An 18,063-nucleotide genomic window follows, 5' to 3' on the forward strand; every position below is an offset into this window, starting at 1 on the left:
GATAGGTTTGATACAGGACAGCCATAATCCCTTGAGCGTACCAACATGTACACAGGAGCCCTGCCCAGTTGTTATGCCAACCCTGATGGTCCTAGACAGAAGACCATCAAGGTCACAAAGAACTTGCATATAGGAGTGGATTCAGCAGGGACTGGAACAAAGGACAATGATCAGCTCTTCCCTCTGGGGGCAGGAAACTGCAAACTCCCCTTTGTCACCTGGAAAGTACTCATGGGGAGGGGGAGAGGTGGAACCAGCCAGGTGACAGGACACTCAGGTTACCACCACAACTCCTCCCTCAACCCCTCCTTTTTGTGATGTAGTTGTGATGTAGTTTTAGGGGTGTAGTTTTGGGGATTAGTAACTAATAAAAGTTGGGGTCTTATTTTGTTTAGGGCTTCCATCTTGCAGTGGGTGGGAGTCCTGTCGCAACAGTCTTCAATAAAGACCAAGCCTACTGGCTGCTGTTTTGCTCTGGTATTCCTAGCTGGTGTCCTTGTTTTTTGTCCAGGAGAGCCCTCAGATTTCTCCGGTAACACCCTGAATCCTGAGACCATGTAGTGCCTGGGGGATAATCGCTGGCATCCTGGCACCTGAGTGCCAGACAGTTGGTCATCCCAGAACAATCCTAAACCCAACCTCAGTGGGAAAACAGGAAAATGTAAATACTTACCTTGGTTTCACCTAAAGGGTGGGAGGTGGAGGTCAGATGAGGGAGGGGGCCAAGCCTGGTGCTCAGGTTTCTGCCAGAAGACCTTTTCCCAATTTATAACTGTTACAGAAATTACAGGGGGTGGGGCACATCTTTAAAGTTGTTAAATGCTACTAATATTATGCATAAATGTATCCTTTCGACTTGACAACTCAGGGAAGTTACTTAGCTTTACCCATCATATAAAATCAACTCCTTTGCCAGTTTCCTCCATTTCAACACTATTTTGCCCTTGGAAAAACAATTCTTTTCTCTGCCACCTCCACAAATGTGAGGACATGTATACACACCTCCTGTATAATCTCACTGTATACAAGTTGTACAAGTGACAATAAAGTATTTCAATTTCAATTATTTCAATTTTGTTGCACTACCCAAAGGCGTGGTGTTGGTGATAACACTCTCTCTCTCTCTCTCTCTCTCTCTCTCTCTCTCACACACACACACACACATAGTGGTACCTGCATCTACATATTCTCCAGCATGGGCCTAGCTAAGAGGGCCAGTAAATCAAATAAACAAATAATAGATGATACAAATTGGTTTATATATGTTGATGGCTGTCTTTTTTGTGTGTTGTGTAAGAATTAATCAGCTGCTTCAATATCTCTGGGGTCTCTGAAGCTGTACAGCTTCCGGGTCATGTGGCCAGCCTGACTAAGCCCCTTCTGGCGAACCAGAGCAGCTCACGGAAACGCCATTTACCTTCCCGCCAGAGCGGTACCTATTTATCTACTTGCACTTTGCTGTGCTTTCGAACTGCTAAGTGCGCAGGAGCTGGGACCGAGCAACAGGAGCTCACACCGTCGTGGGGATTCAAACCGCCAACCTTCTGATTGGTAAGTCCTAGGCTCTGTGGTTTAACCCACAGCACCACCAATGTCCCGTAGATGGTGGTTAGCAAGTGTTTTATCTGGAGATAGTGTCATTGGGCATTTGTAGGTAATCTGTATTTGTCTCTTACGATGGAATATGTATAAAATTCATCCTCTTCATTTATTCACTGGTGTAACGTTAATAATAATAATAATAATTTATTATTTGTACCCCGCCCATCTGGCTGGGTTTCCCCAGCCACTCTGGGCGGCTTCCATAGAAACCAAAAAACACTAAAATATCATACATTAAAAACTTCCCTGTACAGGGCTGCCTTAAGATGTCTTCTGAATGTCAGGTAGTTGTTTATCGTTTTGACATCTGATGGGAGGGCGTTCCACAGGGCGGGCGCCACTACCGAAAAGGCCCTCTGCCTGGTTCCCTGTAGCTTTGCTTCTCGCAATGAGGGAACCGCCAGAAGGCCCTCGGCACTGGACCTCAGCGTCCGGGCAGAACGATGGGGGTGGAGACGCTCCTTCAGGTATACTGGGCCGAGGCCGTTTAGGGCTTTAAAGGTCAACACCAGCACTTTGAATTGTGCTCGGAAACGTACTGGGAGCCAAGGTAGGTCTTTCAAGACCGGTGTTATGTGGTCACCAGTCTAGCTGCCGCATTCTGGATTAGCTGTAGTTTCCGAGTCACCCTCATTTTATTTTTTTTTAAATAGTTTTTATTGCATTTTTTCAGGCACAGACAGAAAACAGAAGAAGAAAAAAGAAAGAAAAATATAAAAAGAAAATAAAAAAAGTCATAACCCTTCAACAGCTTATTTCAACTTTCTATCGAACTTCCCCACATCTCCCGCACAATGCATTCTTAACAATAAATTTATCAGCAAATTGTAACCTTGTTTCATGTGTTTCTTTGGTACTTTCAATTGCAGTTTAAGTTTAAATCCCTTATTATCCATTTACTCTGAAAACAAAACATATTATCCTTTTTAACATTTAAACTTTGATCCCTTCAATATTGTTATCCAATTTCATAAATATTGCACTCTCATTGCTGGGGCTAGCATTTCAAATTATGCATCATTTTATAGTTCATATAACTTATAAAATTTTTGCAAATAATTCTTAATTTTTTTCCAGTCCTCCTCCATTGCTTCTTCTCCCAGGTCTCGGATTCTGGCAGTCATTTCGGCCAACTCCATGTAGTCAATCAGTTGCGTTTGCCACTCTTCCAGCGTGGGCAAATCTTGAGTCTTCCAATATTTGGCGATCAGAATTCTTGCTGCAGTAGTAGCATACATAAAAAACGTTCTATCCTTCTTTAAAACCTTTTGGCCGACAATACCCAAGAGGAAGGCCTCCGGTTTTTTAAGGAAGGTGTACTTAAACACCTTTTTTAACTCGTTGTAGATCATTTCCCAGAAGGCCTTCACTCTTGGGCAAGTCCACCAAAGGTGAAAGAATGTTCCTTCAGCCTCCTTGCACTTCCAACATTTGTTATCAGACAAATGGTATATCTTAGCAAGTTTGACTGGGGTCATGTACCACCTGTATATCATTTTCATAATGTTTTCTTTCAAGGCATTACATGCCGTAAATTTCATACCGGTGGTCCATAACCTTTCCCAGTCTTCAAACATGATATTGTAACCAATGTCTTGAGCCCACTTTATCATGGCTGATTTAACTGTCTCATCCTGTGTATTCCATTTAAGCAGCAAGTTATACATTCTCGATAATACCTTGGTCTTTGGTTCTAACAACTCTGTCTCAAGTTTCGATTTTTCCACCTGGAATCCTGTTTTTTTATCCAACTTAACAACCTTGTTAATTTGGGCATAGTGAAACCAATCTTGCACCTTATCCTTTAAATTTTCAAAGCTCCGCAACCTCCAATTGTCACCAATTTTTTCTATTAGTTCCCAATATTTCGGCCAGCCAGCCTCCATATTGGGTTTTTTCCACGCCTTAGCCTCCACTGGTGATAGCCACCTCGGAGTCTTACTTTCAAGTAAGTCTTTGTATTTCATCCAGACCATAAAAATTGCTTTCCTGACAATATGGTTTTTGAACATTCCATGTGTTTTTGCCTTGCCGTACCACAGATACGCATGCCATCCTAACGAATTGTTAAAACCTTCCAGGTCTAGGACATCTGTATTCTCTAATAAAATCCAATCTTTCAACCAGCAGAAGGCTGCCGCCTCGTAGTATAACCTTAAGTCTGGCAGGGCAAACCCCCCTCTTTCTTTTGCGTCAGTTAGTATTTTAAACTTTATTCGGGGCTTTTTGCCCTGCCAGACAAACTTTGAGATATCCCTCTGCCACTTTCCAAAACATTCCACTCTGTCCACGACCTGCAAGGTTTGAAATAAAAACAACATTTTTGGCAAAACATTCATCTTAACAGCAGCAATTCGGCCTAGCAAGGAAAGCTTCAGTCTCGACCATGTTTCCAAATCTTTCTTAACTTCTGACCAGCATTTCTCATAGTTATCCTTAAACAAATTCAAATTTTTAGGCGTCAAGTTTACCCCCAGGTATTTCACCTTCTTAACCACAGCTAACTCTGTTTCCTTCTGGAACCCCTCTATTTCTAAAGGCGTCAAGTTTTCCCCCAAAACTTTAGTTTTTTGTTTGTTCAACTTAAATCCTGCCACCCGACCAAATTCTTGTATCAGTTCCAGAACTCTTTTTGTACTAGATTCTGGCTCCTGTAATGTTATTACTAAGTCATCTGCAAATGCTTTCAGTTTATATTGTTTCACTCCGACCGTGATCCCCTGTATTTGCCGGTCCCTCCTAATCATGTTCAGCAAAACCTCCAGGACTGATATAAATAGTAGGGGGGATAGGGGGCACCCCTGGGGTGTTCCTTTTTCAATATGGAACTCCTCTGTCACCACATTGTTCACTATCAACTTAGCTTTTTGTTCTGAGTAAATTGCTTCTATACCATTTTCAAACCCTCGTCCCACTCCCATCCCTTCCAAGTTTTTCTTCATATATTTCCAAGAAATGTTGTCAAAGGCCTTCTCAGCATCAATAAAAATTAACACTGCTTTAGTGTTAATATTTGTTTGTAAAAGTTCCAGAATATCGATAATATTCCTAGTATTGTCAAACAAATGCCTGCCAGGAAGAAAGCCTGCTTGGTCCTTATGAATTACTTCATTTAAAACCTTTTTCAATCTACTTGCCAAAATGTCTGCAAATATTTTGTAATCCACATTTAGGAGTGAGATGGGACGGTAGTTCCTAAGTTGAGTCTTTTCAGTTTCCACTTTGGGTATCAATGTGATGAAAGCTTCTTTCCACGTTTCCGGTGCCCTTCCTCCCCCCATAATCTGATTGCAAACCTCCATTAGTGGTAGAATCAAATAGTCTTTTAATGTCTTATAGTACTTGGAGGTAAGCCCATCTGGGCCTGGAGATTTGCCCAGCTGCATATTCTGAATGGCATCCTCAATTTCCTGTTGTGTTATTTTACAGTTCAAGATTGATCTCTTCTCCTGAGACAGTTCTGGTAAGCCGTTGAGTTTCAAAAATCGTTCCATCTCAGACACTTCCTCAGGCCCTTGTGTATACAACTTTTTGAAGTATTTCTGGAAACACTTTCTAATTTCACCTGGTTTCTGGATATTTTTCCCTTCCACCTCTAGATTGGTAACGTAGTTAAGTTTCTGTCTTTTTTTCAACTGCCATGCCAGCAGTTTCCCACATTTGTTTGCTGACTCAAAGGATCTTTGTCTCATTTGTTTAATTTTCCATTCCACTTCTTGATTTATCAATTTCAAATATTGTGCCTGATGGAATTTAATTTCTCGCAAGATCTCTTTGGATTTTGGTTTAGATCTCAACCTTTTCTCTCCATCTCTTATCTTCTCTAATATTTTATCCTTTTTCCCATTCCAGAGTTTTTTCTTAATTGTGTTTTGTTGTATCAGAAACCCCCTCATTACAGCTTTACTGGCGTCCCAGATTGTTCTTTTTTCCACTGAAGTGTTCAAGTTGATTTCAAAATAGTCCTTTAAAGTTTTTTGGGCCTTCTTTACGATCTCTTGATCTCTAAAGAGGGTGTCATTCATTTTCCATCTGAAGGAGCCGGCTGGAGTAAGTCTCAATTCCATTTTCAGGGCGTTGTGGTCGGAGCAAGTCTTTGGGCAGATTTCCACTCTTGTAGTCTTCGGTGCCAGCCCTCTAGTTGTCCAAATTTGGTCGATTCTCGTCCATGATGAGTGGGCCTCAGAAAAGAAAGTTCCCTCTCTACCTAGGGGGTTCCTTGTCCGCCAAATGTCAATCAAATCCATATTGTCTGTCAGTTCAAAAAAGGTTTTCGGTAGTCTGCCGTCCTTAGTTATTTGGCTTTGTGACTTATCCATCAAAGTAGAGACCACCCCATTCATGTCTCCCATCATAATGATGTTCGAATAGTCCAGATAGTCCAGTAATGTTTCATGCAGCTTCTTGTAAAATTCTGATTTCCCCTCATTTGGTGCATAAATTCCTAATATCAAGACTTTTTCTCCTTGAGATTGTATTTCAATTGCCAAGATTCTCCCTTGCTCATCTTTAAACAAAAATTTCGGTGCTAGGTTCTCCTTTGCGTAGATCACCAGGCCTCTCTTTTTTACTTTGTCTGATGAAATAAATTCTTGGCCTAGTCTTTTGTTAATTAGTACTTTCCTGTGGAGCCTAGTCACGTGCGTTTCTTGCAAGCAAATTATATCCAAATTTTCCTTTTTCAAAATATGGAAGATCCTTTTTCGTTTTTCCGGGGAATTTGCGCCATTAATGTTCCAACTGTACAGCTGCAGAGACATCCTGTATCAATCTGTTGTTGCTCTTTATGGGGTGTCCTCCTTTTTGTCCGGGTCCGAGGAAGATGGTGTTGGTTCCAATCCAGGCTGTGGCAGAGGCCAAGGGACTGCTGTTCCCTTCTGGAGATCCTCTCCGTGGTCGTGCAGGGACTTCTGGTTGTCCTCTTTTGTCTTAATTCTAACCTTCTTTCCTTTGTATTTAAATGATAAGCCTTGTGGGAACTCCCACCTGTAAGGTATTCCGTTGCCTCTCAAGAGTCTTGCTAGGTCAGTATAGATGGCTCTGAGATCCAGTAATTGTTTTGGTATATCCTTATAAATTTCCGCTCTTCTATCCTGGATCTCAAGTGATTTATTAAAATGAAGGTCAAGTATTTTGTCTCTCTCCTGTTTAGTCCTTAGGATGATCAGGCAGTCTCTGGGTCTGTCCTTCCTGGTAACACTTCCCAGTCTAAATGCCGTTGTTATTTTAAAGTCTTCGTCTTCCTTTATTCCCCAGAATTTAGAAAATTCTGCTGTCAAAAAGCCAGTCAAATCTTCTTTTTCGAGCTCTGGGATAGAACGTAATCTTAAATTATTCTCCCGGTTTCTCAACTCCACCATAGACAGGTAGGCCTGCTGGTCACTGATGTGCTTGTGTAGTGGCCTTACCTCTCCTTTCAGTTCATCCACTTTTTGAATTGCTTGGTCAGCTTTTTCGTTCGCAGCTTCGGCCAGTTTCCGGTTCTCAGAAGTAGCGTCTTTTAGATTCCCAATTGTTTGTGAGTGCTGTGCCACTTGTTCAGATAGCTTTGTAATAGAGGATGTGGCTAAGTCAATTTTTGCTGTTTGGTCATCAACCTTCTTATTTAAAATTGCAAATTGTTGTAGCATTTCCTTCAGAAGTGCATCAGAACCACCTGCAGCCATATCCTCTATTGCTGGTTGTTCAGCTTCCTTGAGTTCAGCTGTTGTTGAAGGTTCAGTTCCCTTCAATTCAGCTACTGTTGGAAGTTCAATTCCCTTCAGTACAGCAGGAACTGATGATCTACGTGACTGAGAAGTCAGAGTTGTGTGCACCAGCTGGCCTTTTGTTGCTTTCGCTTTTGCAGATCTTGTTTTCGGTTGGCCACTCATTCCCCACCTGTCTATGAGTCAAGGTCAAGCTGTCAAAAGTTCCATGGGAAGGACAGGCCTCAGTGTAGATAACAACAGCGGAGAGACAAAACAAAGTTAGTTCCCAAGAAGTTGTAAATCCCAGTCTCCACTAGAGGGAGTACAATTAGAGGGAGTACAGTTGGAGTTCAGGAGAGAAGGAAAAAAGTTTTGGTCGCCATTAAAGTTCCTGCAGCTAAATAGTTTACCAATAGTCCTTAAAACTTTTTCCACTAGCAGAGCCCTTCCAAAGTTGCCACAAGTATCACCTCTCAAGGCGCAGGATACAGTTACTTAGTTATATAGTCCAAAGTTGCCTCTATGTATCTGTTTCAATTTTATAGATTATATCTGCAAAAGACATTCTTTTCCCCTGCCATCCCGAGGCTGGGTCTTAAACTTTAAAGTCCACCAAAGGAGAAGGTTCCCAAATTACTTCCACACTATAGAGTAAATTAATAAGAAAACTTGCCTTTCATTTCAAACCTCAGTTCTATCAGACGCATAATGCTTCCACTTTTAAAATCCTTTTCCACTGCTTCCAGCCTGTCAGTTCCTTTGCCTTTGATCTGTAAGCCTTGCCGGAAGACGGACTTCCTGTTTATCGTCACTCCGCTTTCAGCCAAATTCTAAATCTTGAGAGTCTTAGGAGTCTTAAAATTGTAAAGTCCCAATTACTCACGGATTGTAACTTTCCAAATTTGAAGGTTTCAGGAAGAAAGGTCAGCGCTGACCGGCAACAGCAACGCGGCTTCGCTCCGTTGACTGCGAAACGACCCTCAGCGCCGCTACCCCCTCCGCGATCCGGAGCCCCGTTACGGGGTCCCTTCAACGTTTTAGGGGCTGCTTCTGGCACCCGCCGGGTCTCGGGACCACAGGCTTCTACCACCTGTGGTTTTCCTAAGTGGGTCTCCGCTTCGCCGTAGCGGACGACCCGTTTTCAGCGGAGCTCCCCTCTCCTTACAAGGAGCAGGCAGCCATTGCCGAACGCGCCGCCTCCGCCGCCTCCGAGTCACCTTCAAAGGTAGCCCCGCGTAGAGCGCATTGCAGTAGTCCAAGCGGTAATATACCCAAATTCATCCACCTCTTCCATACGACCATTTATTTCCCAATTTTTAAAGACGGGTTTCCCCATAAAGTCATTTTGTCGTAGGAGAAAAGGTCAAATATGTATTTTTGGGACATTTGGTGTCATATTGTTCAAACTGATGTTATTGTTTCAATAGCATCTTGAGAATTAATGTATTTAGACCCAAGTGCTGCCCGTCTTTCTAAAGGTGCTACTTAAGAATATTCCAACGTAGCCCAATTTGGACAGTTGTTTTCAGTTATGGGTCTTCAGAATTGTGTACCTGACAGAAAATATGCTTGATGATACAATTCTAAGTTTGGGATCCCAAATCCCCCTTCTTTTATCAGTATTTGCAATTTTTGCATAGATATTCTTGGAACCGAAGAGCCCCAAAGGTATTTTCTGAACAAAGATTCAATTTTGAGAAAGTATTTGTTCAGTATGTGAATTGGAATGCCTCTTAAGATCGAAACTAGTCTAGGTATTATGTTGATTTGAAGAGCATTGACTTTCCCCCAAAGGGTCAGGTTCAATGACTCCCACCTGTCGATGTCTATTGATACCTCATGATATATTTTGTTGATGTTTAATAACACAAGTCTCATGGTATTAATATATATAGGAATTTAATGTTGTCTTTGCAAATTTGAAATTGGTATTGTTTAAACGGTTGAACCAAAAAGTTATTTCCTATTAATATCAACTCCAATTTGGACCAGTTTATAGTGTATCCAGATATATTACCCAAAAATCTATATTTTGCATTAATTTTGGAACAGTACTGTGAGATTTTTGTGATAAACAGAAGAATATCATCTGCAAACATTACCAATTTGTTTTCAAGTGAGTTATGAATTACACCAAAGATTTCCTTATGCTGTCTAACAGTACATGCCAGGGGCTCCAAACAGATATTAAAAAAGCAAAGGCGAAAGTGGGCAGCCTTGCCTAGTACCTCTGGATAATGTGAAAGGTCCAGACATTATGCCGTTTGTCTTAACACTAGATGTAGGGGAGCAATATAATATGTTTATCCATTTTATAAAGACTAATGGAAAACCAAATTTTTGTAGTACTTTTTCTATATATAGTTTGTAGAACTTATCAAAGGTTATTTCTGCATCCAGAGATATTATAGCTAAAGCTTCACTGTTCCTATTTAAATATATCAAATCCACTACCAGCCTGATGTTATCTGCAGCTTCTCTCATCTTTATAAAGTTTATTTATTAATCCTAATGAAATTTCAGATGCCCCCCCTGTTGAGGGTTTTGGACATTTGTTTTCAGAAAACTGTCTTGGTAAGTTTCTACATGTAAGATGAAACTCTGGCTGTGAAGCTGGATTGTTTGCGCAGGTGCAAAGATAAGACGCTGGTGCTGGTCCAACCACAGTTGCTGCCAGTTAGCTTCCAGACCCAATTCAAAGTCCTGGCTTTGACCTATAAAGCCGTAAACGTCTGAGGCCCACAATATCTCAGGACCACCTTTCAGTTTGATCCAACCTCAGGGCTTTTCTGATGTCAATCATGTTTTGCCAAAGTCACCTTTACCTTGATGATCTGTGGCAGCCTATTGAGTAAACATGTTTTCTCCTGCTCTGCACCTGCTCCTACAAAGTTTCAGGGGAGATCTTTCTTCCCTTTGCAATCATCAGAATCACAGTGATCTATTTTTATTCTTTCCTGAGTCCAACTAGCTCCCACCCCACTGCTTGAATATTGCCTTTGCAAGCAATAAGGTAAATATTGCAATTAAGGGCAGCAGGAAGATTTTTATTCCACTGTGCCTGAAAGGTTGGGTGTACAAAATATATATTGTGCCACAAAATCCTGGGGGCCAAGACATAGAGCAGGTGAAGTGAGAAGGTACATCTGTGTGATGCTGCCTTCTAGATCAGTAATTTAGACAGACTGGCTTTCCTGGAAGGGAACATCCTCAGCTTTGCCTGGAACAGGGAGCAGAGATGACAACCTCACACCTTCTTGATGCAGAATAGATGCTCCACTTCTGAACCATCACCCTTCAGCTCTGAGACCAGAGCTGGACACCACCCTGTATTTGTCAATTCACTGCAATCCCTGATTTGCAAGAATTTGGGGCATATTATGAGCAGCTAGTATTGGGTGGAACAGCTACAAGGAAAGTGTAGCAGGTAGACCCAGAATGATAACACTCCTCCTGTTGCTGCCTCTAGCAACCACCGAGGTGCAGCTGAGGGGAAAATGCCCACTGAATCCAATCGAGGAACAAGTTTTGGCTGCAAATTTTTACCGCCTAGCAGACTACCTCATTAGTGGAGTCATATATCCAATATTCTTTCATAAACAATCTCCTTTCACCTTTTCCAGCACCTCTGCCAGCAGACTTGAGACGTAAGTAATGATGCATTGATGTAGTTCTGCTTCCTATTTACTCTCCATTTCCCGTAATACACTTGTTTTCTGATAAACTTCAAAATGTTAATTACATTACATTTCATTAATTTATTTAAAGAGTTCTTTGTGTCTGTTCAATTAGTGAAAAACCATGTTTCAAAGAGTTTTATAATGAATTTTAAATAATTAGTAGTAGTTTTGACATGTACTGCTCTCCAAAGCATAACTTGTTTTCTAAAGGGTAGGAAATGTTGTGGGATGTTTTTGAGTTGCAAGTTTTCTGTAATAAATAAAATGTGAACACAATTCTTTTCCCCATGCACAACATATTCTATGCAACTTCAAATTATAAATGTCGACTTTGCTTCCCTTCACCCTCCTCCCTTGCAAAAATACTGCAGACACAGGTACAGGTAGACCTCTGTCTCACTTTGTTCTACCTCCTGGCCCTCAAGGGAGTTTTGGTAGGTCACCAGAAATGTGACTGATTTGTGTTATGATCTTCCCTCCCTTGCAAAGATACTACAGGTACAGGTATACCTCTGCCTCCCTTTGCTTTACTTCCTTGCCTCTTTTCCTACTTGCTTTGATTAATACAAAAAAGAATGTGAGTTTCATTTTCAATGAATTAAGGATGACTGTGTGACACACCTTTTTTCGCAGCTGGGTGGATAAGAAGAACTCACACATTATTTCCTTCTCCCTTGCTCTTCGGGATATTAATCATAACCCCAGCCTCTTACCCAACATCACCCTGGGCTACAGCATCTATGATAGCTATTCTGAGGGAAGACTGACATCTGACTCCATGACAGACCTGCTTGCTGGTGGGAAAATCAACATTCCAAACTACAGCTGTGGGAAGCAGAAAAGGCTGCTAGCTGTTCTTGAAAAGAGTGAATTTGACATCTCCACACACATTGCAAGCATGTTGGGCATCTACAAGATCCCACAGGTAATCAATGGGTCCAAGTGAAACACACCTGGCAATATTAGCCACCTTGTTGTTGTTGTTTCTGCTGCCATCTGTCTGTCTTGAAAGACGATGGCGTGAGCCTCTGGGATGAAGTCAAACCACTGTGTAAGTAGTATCAAAGTGACCTCCACAGTGCACAAGCCTAGGCAGTGGGTACGGAGGTCCAGGGCTGCCCAGACAACAAGACCTCCCTCTCAGCCTCACCGCTGTGATCCAAAGGAAAGAAGAGCAATGCATTTGGCACAAGCTTGGCTGCAGGAGTTGCTGGAAGGAGGCAAACAAAGCACCACTCAGCTGGTGCAGGATTTGTGCAGGGTTTACTCCTTAGCCTTTTCTTATCCCAGATGTTGGAGGGGATGAAGGGTGATGGAACTCCCTTGCAGTTGAGGACAGACAGGCCCCTTTCCTACTATCTTTCTAGGGCTTACTCAAAACTTTTATTTTATTGCAGCAGGCATTTTCATTTAAGTTTGGTTATAGTATTTTACCTTTTTGATTATTTTTTAAAGAATCTTTTTTAACTGGCTAGAGAATTTTGCCATTAATTGGTATAAGGATTGCTTGATTTTTAAAAAAATATTGTTTTACTTCCAAAAAAACAGTGATGTTTGCACTAAATCTGTCAGCATCCTTCACATAGACGTATCGGGTCTTAATCCTGAAATACAAGCCATCAATCTCTTTCCCTTTTCTCACCAGCTCAGTTATGGCTTTGCTCTTACTGATAAATTCCAGTCCCCTTTTGTCTACCGGATGGTCCCAAACCAAGAAACGCAGTACCAGGGGATGGTCCAACTCCTCCTGCATTTCAGGTGGACGTGGGTCGGCCTCTTTGCTCCAGACAATGACAATGGAGAAAGGTTCCTGAGTACTTTTACACCTCTGATGAACAAACGGGAAATATGTGTTGCCTTCACACAAAGAGTACAACGAGAAACTTGGCTATGGATACCCCATGAAGCACCTGTCCTGTGGAGACAAGTCAATGTATTTGTTTACTTTGCAGACTCTCAAAGTGGACTTTACATAATCATAGAGGTACAGTCCTTACTGGAAAGGATACAGACTGAGGGGAAAGTCTGGATAACCACACTTCTTCAGAACAAAATGTTGTTATGTGACATTGACTGCTTCCAGTATGCTCATGGCTCTTTGTCCTTTGTAGTGAAGACCAAAAAAAGGATGAAGAAGGACTATTATGGGCCAATGTCCTTGGCTAGTCAATGGTATTCAGAAGAAGCATTTGATTGTTCTTATTCCAGGCATGCCTTGTCTGTGAGGGGTATGACCAAATGCAGAGAGAAGGATAATGTGAAGATGCTGCCCCAGGAAGAGATTGAAAGAATCCAGTCCCAAGACAGCTATGTGAACTACTTGAGTATCCAAGCTGTGGCTCAGGCCTTCAATGCTGCATATTCATCCAGGTCAAAAAGGATGTCGATTGTGGGTGGAGGCAGTTGGGATCTTCAAAAGCTACAGCCATGGCAGGTAAGTCCTTTTCCTCTTGCAAACTGGAATTTGTTGTCCCTTCTCTGGAATCACCATGATAACACCATCAGAATCAGTCTTGAAATGAGTCAGAACATTGGTTGGTATTGTCTACATTGACTGATTGGCCGTTGACATTGTTTTCACCTGCTTACAGAAATCCATCAGAATTTCTACTACCCTGGTTCCCAGGGGAAGGGAATTCTACACGAGTTACAGGTGGAGCACAACAGAAATGGCCCATCAGTGTATGGGAAGTCAAGATCACAGATTCAGTGCAATGTTCCTGCAGACAGAATTATTTGCAGGCAGCAACTCATAGAGATGGAAGTGGAGCTTGTTGGACCAATGCTCTGATTCAACAGTTATCTACTTCGTAGCAGCCTCCTACACTGCATAGTTTGGGAATCCACAAAAGGTCTAAACATGTAGAATCTAGATCTAATATGAATATTAGGAATTACTTTTCACAAAATGTAACAAAAACAGTAGGATTAGACACTACCATATTACACTGTCATTAGACAGCAATACTCTTGAATGCTTTTGTCTTCCAATTATAACCACACTTCTGCGTTATACGTAGGGCTGCCTCTGAAGACTGTTCAGAAACTTCAGAAGATGCAGACTTCGACCATCATGTTGTTCACTGGGACAACACTGTCTGAGCATATTACACCAATCCTCGTCCAACCACACTGGCTGCCAATAAGTTTCCTGACTCAATTAAAAGTTCAACATTGACCCTATAAAGCCTTAAATGGCTGAGGACCAAAATACCTTAAGGACCATCTCTCAGACCTTGATTTCATAATCTGAGACCCTGCTGCAGTGGCTCCCATTTTATCCCTCCAAATCAACCTTTCCTAATATATGTAACAATGTTGATTTTCATCACCCCCAAAATTTTTGAAGTTGATTGAGGGTGTCTAATAATCTAGAACAGTCAGATGGTTCCAAATGAGAAATACAGTGGTTCTTATTCAGAGAAGATTAGGGTGCAGAGAGAACATGAAACCATGTTGCATAATTCAGCCCTGCTTACTCATTGCTGGATTTTCCTCTGTCATTCTAGCTTCATCGTTTCTTGAAAGAAGTCCAGTTCTACTCTAATACTTCAGCTGATGGACAGTACCTGGATGAGAATGGAGCACTGGCCATTGACTTCGATATTGTGAATTGGGTGCTGTTTCCTAATAACTCTCATGATAGAGTGAAAATTGGGAGAATAGAGAGACAAAAGTCCTCAAATCTGAAGTTCACCATTAACCCAGAAGCAATTGTGTGGCCCAAGCTATTTAAGAAGGTAGGGGGAAATGGATCTGTCATTTTATTAACTATGACATCTGCTATGCTCTAATAACATTTTGAATAGTACATATGAGGCTTCGTCTGCAATCTTGTGGGAGCTTTCCTAGAGCTAAGTCCCACTGAGTTTAATGGACCCTGCTCTTGAGTAAACATGTATAAAATGTCAAAGTAAGTAGGACACTTCCAAAACAGAGCAGAACACATTTCCCCAACTTGGTGCCCTCCAAATATTGTGGACTACATCTCCCATGCACCCCAGCCAGCATTGTGCAAAGATATCTGAGGGGCACCAGGTTGGGTAAGGCTGGAGTATAGTAAGGTATTCCACTTCTGTTTGGGCATAGAGACATGGCAAACAAGCAAACTGGGCACCAAAGTCTACACTGGGTGCAGACTTTGGAAGCAACACCAATGACTCCATTGGCAGATGTGATGGCAACAGAGGGAACACTTGTTTTATTGCTGATGTACATATGATGGTTTATGCCATGCTCCTGTTTGTTGTTAACTGTGAGATATCAATGTCAAGGTGGTGGGGGTGGGGAAGTAGAAGCACCAAAATGGTTTCTCTGCCATGCAGATCTGCAAAATGTAACTGCCCAAAATATGATCTGTGGTCACTTGAGGTTATCGGAAGCAAATATCTCTTCTCTGGGATCCTTCCAAAATTCCATTAGCTGTGTCCAAAGGCATAAACACACCTATCACTTTCTCCTTAGTGCTCAATTTTCTCTTCATGCCTAGACCGTACCTCGATCAAGATGCACAGAAAGCTGTCTCCCTGGATATTCCAGAAAAGTTCAGGAAGGGAAGCCGCCCTGCTGCTATGATTGCGCTCCCTGCTCAGAAGGGACCATCTCCACTCAGGAAGGTAGGAGAGGAACTTGGAGAAAGTGTCCTTTGATGGGAGGATGGGGCAAATATTTGAGCCACTGCAAACATGATGTTAGTAATGGCTAGTTCTATCATCTGTCAGGTGGGCACCACTGGCATTCCAAGAGAACAATGGAGGCATTGATGGTGGGTTCTGGCCAGTGGGGTTCCCATGGGACCCCAGAAGCTGCATAGACAGAACAGCCCTCCCACCCACCCGCCATGTGATCTCCAGCAACTAGTGTTCAAAGGCATTGAAAGGCCACCTCCAATGATGCAGGGAGGACATGTCAGTGATTCTGGTCCTGGGGTCTATCTTGGTGAGTGATGGAAAAGTGGGCAAGAGAGCCAGGGCGTATTGGGTTCACCAACTCCGTAGCCTGAGGAGGGTTGTTGTTCTGCCATGGAGTCAGGAAGCACTAGGGCCAGAGAGACCACCTGACTATTTCTGATAGGTCCCAGCAGTTCAGGAATGGAGGCAGTGCCACACAATAATACTCCTCCGAGTTCCTTGGAGGAATCATGGAATTCTACTGAAATATGTGATTTTAGAAAGTATCATTCTAGCATCAGTATATTATAAAATAAGTTTAGGCTTAACACCTCTGCTTCTCAATATTCGAACACGACAAGTTGCCTTTATCAGTCAACCTATTGATCCATTTAACCCACGGTTGTCTAACCCCGGGGTCCAGAATTTTTTCTGGCCTTTGCACTAGATCTAAATTTTCTAGGTGAAAAATAGCAGTTGGGTGCTGCTGCCAAGCTGTCAATCACCAGATGCAATAGTGATGTTAGCTGATTTCATGCTTTAAAGCCTTGATTGCCAGCACTTCAAAGAACAGTGTGGGCCTTTTTGAAAATCCTGTACGAGCAGCTCCCCAGCATTCAGACTATTGTAGGTTTGTGACTGATGTTAGTATACAGAAGTGTGTTTTTCTCTATGCAGATGCTGATGAATGCACCGAATGTCCAGAAGATCAGCATCCAAATGAGGATAGACAACAATGTGTCCCCAAAATATCTACCTTCCTTTCCTATGAAGAAAGTTTGGGGAGCCTCCTGGCTTCCCTTGCCCTCCTTCCCTTGCCTTAACCACAGGCTTTGTGTTAGGAATCTTCACTAAATACAAAGAAACTCCAATAGTCAAAGCCAACAACAGAGACCTCTCCTACATCCTCCTTGTCTCTCTACTGCTCTCCTTTTTGTCCTCTTCCCTCTTCATTGGGAGGCCAAGGAAAGTGACCTGCCTTCTCCGACAAACAGCCTTCTGCATCATCTTCTCAGTTGCTGTCTCTTCTGTCTTGGCAAAAACCATCACTGTGGTTCTGGCCTTTCTGGCCACTAAGCCAGGGAACAGGGTGAGGAGATGGCTGGGGAAGAGTTTGGCCCACTCCATTGTCATTTCCTGCTCCAGTGTCCAAGTTCTCATCTGCAGCACCTGGCTGGGGCTCTGTCCTCCATTCCCAGACTTTGACATGAGCTCCCAGCTTGGAGAGATCATCCTGCAGTGCAACGAAGGGTCTGCTGCCATGTTTTATGGTGCCCTTGGCTACATGGGCTTCCTGGCTGCCACCTGCTTCACGGTGGCTTTCCTAGCCAGGAAATTGCCTGGGGCCTTCAATGAAGCCAAGCTGATCACCTTCAGCATGCTGGTCTTCTGCAGTGTTTGGGTGTCCTTTGTGCCCACCTACCTGAGCACTAAGGGGAAATTCATGGTAGGCGTGCAGATCTTCTCTATCTTGGCCTCCAGTGCTGGGCTCCTGGGCTGCATCTTCATTCCCAAATGCTACATTATTATATTGAAGCCTGATTTGAACACAAAGGAGCACCTGACAACAAAAAACTAAATATGACATTTGATCCTTAGTTCTAGGTATATCATAAAATTGTACAGTTGGAAGTCCCAGCCACAATCTCAACTGGAGTTAGACTGATCATGTCCCATAGCAGGATTTCATAAGCTGCTTAAGAAGTTGCAAACGGAATTGCTAAAATACGAAAAGAACTTAGCTGAATTAGGAAGAAAGTGACTACGTAAGGGATATATGTAAAAGGTCTTATGGGAAATTATGTATGTATGTATGTATGTATGTATGTATTTCTCCCTCCCTCCCTCCCTCCACCCATTCTGGGTGGCTTACAGCGCATATTGAAACATAAGAAAAAACAAACATTAAAAACTTCCCAATACAGGGTTATGTAGTTCTTTGTCTCCTTGTCATGCGAAGGGGGGAGGTTCCACAGGGTGGGCGCCACAACCCAGAAGGCCTTCTGCCTGGTTCCCTGTAACTTCTCACAGTGAGGGAACCATCAGAAGGCCCTCAGAGGGGGACCTCAGTGTTCAGGTGTTGCGATGGGTCGAGTCCTACTATCCAGGAGAAAACAAGCTTGCTCAAAATTAATGAATTGTATAATTATGAAAAGCATAAATAATTTTTAAAAAAGAAAGAAAAAGAAAACAAGCTATCTC

At 42.5% G+C, this 18,063-nt stretch overlaps 1 pseudogene across 1 annotated transcript; it reads left to right on the forward strand.

Annotated features, from left to right (window-relative positions):
- The first annotated feature begins 9,549 nt into the window (after window positions 1–9,549).
- Window positions 9,550–17,440, forward strand: LOC310700989 (vomeronasal type-2 receptor 26-like; annotated as a pseudogene). The gene is made up of 7 exons: window positions 9,550–9,554; window positions 10,916–10,939; window positions 11,606–11,897; window positions 12,618–13,406; window positions 14,482–14,712; window positions 15,462–15,588; window positions 16,540–17,440. The product of its transcript is annotated as a vomeronasal type-2 receptor 26-like (transcript).
- Window positions 17,441–18,063: the final 623 nt, after the last annotated feature.

The sequence above is a fragment of the Podarcis liolepis genome, assembly GCF_965112155.1.
Source record: "Podarcis liolepis genome assembly, chromosome: 2".
In the NCBI taxonomy this organism is placed as follows: Eukaryota; Metazoa; Chordata; class Lepidosauria; order Squamata; family Lacertidae; genus Podarcis; species Podarcis liolepis.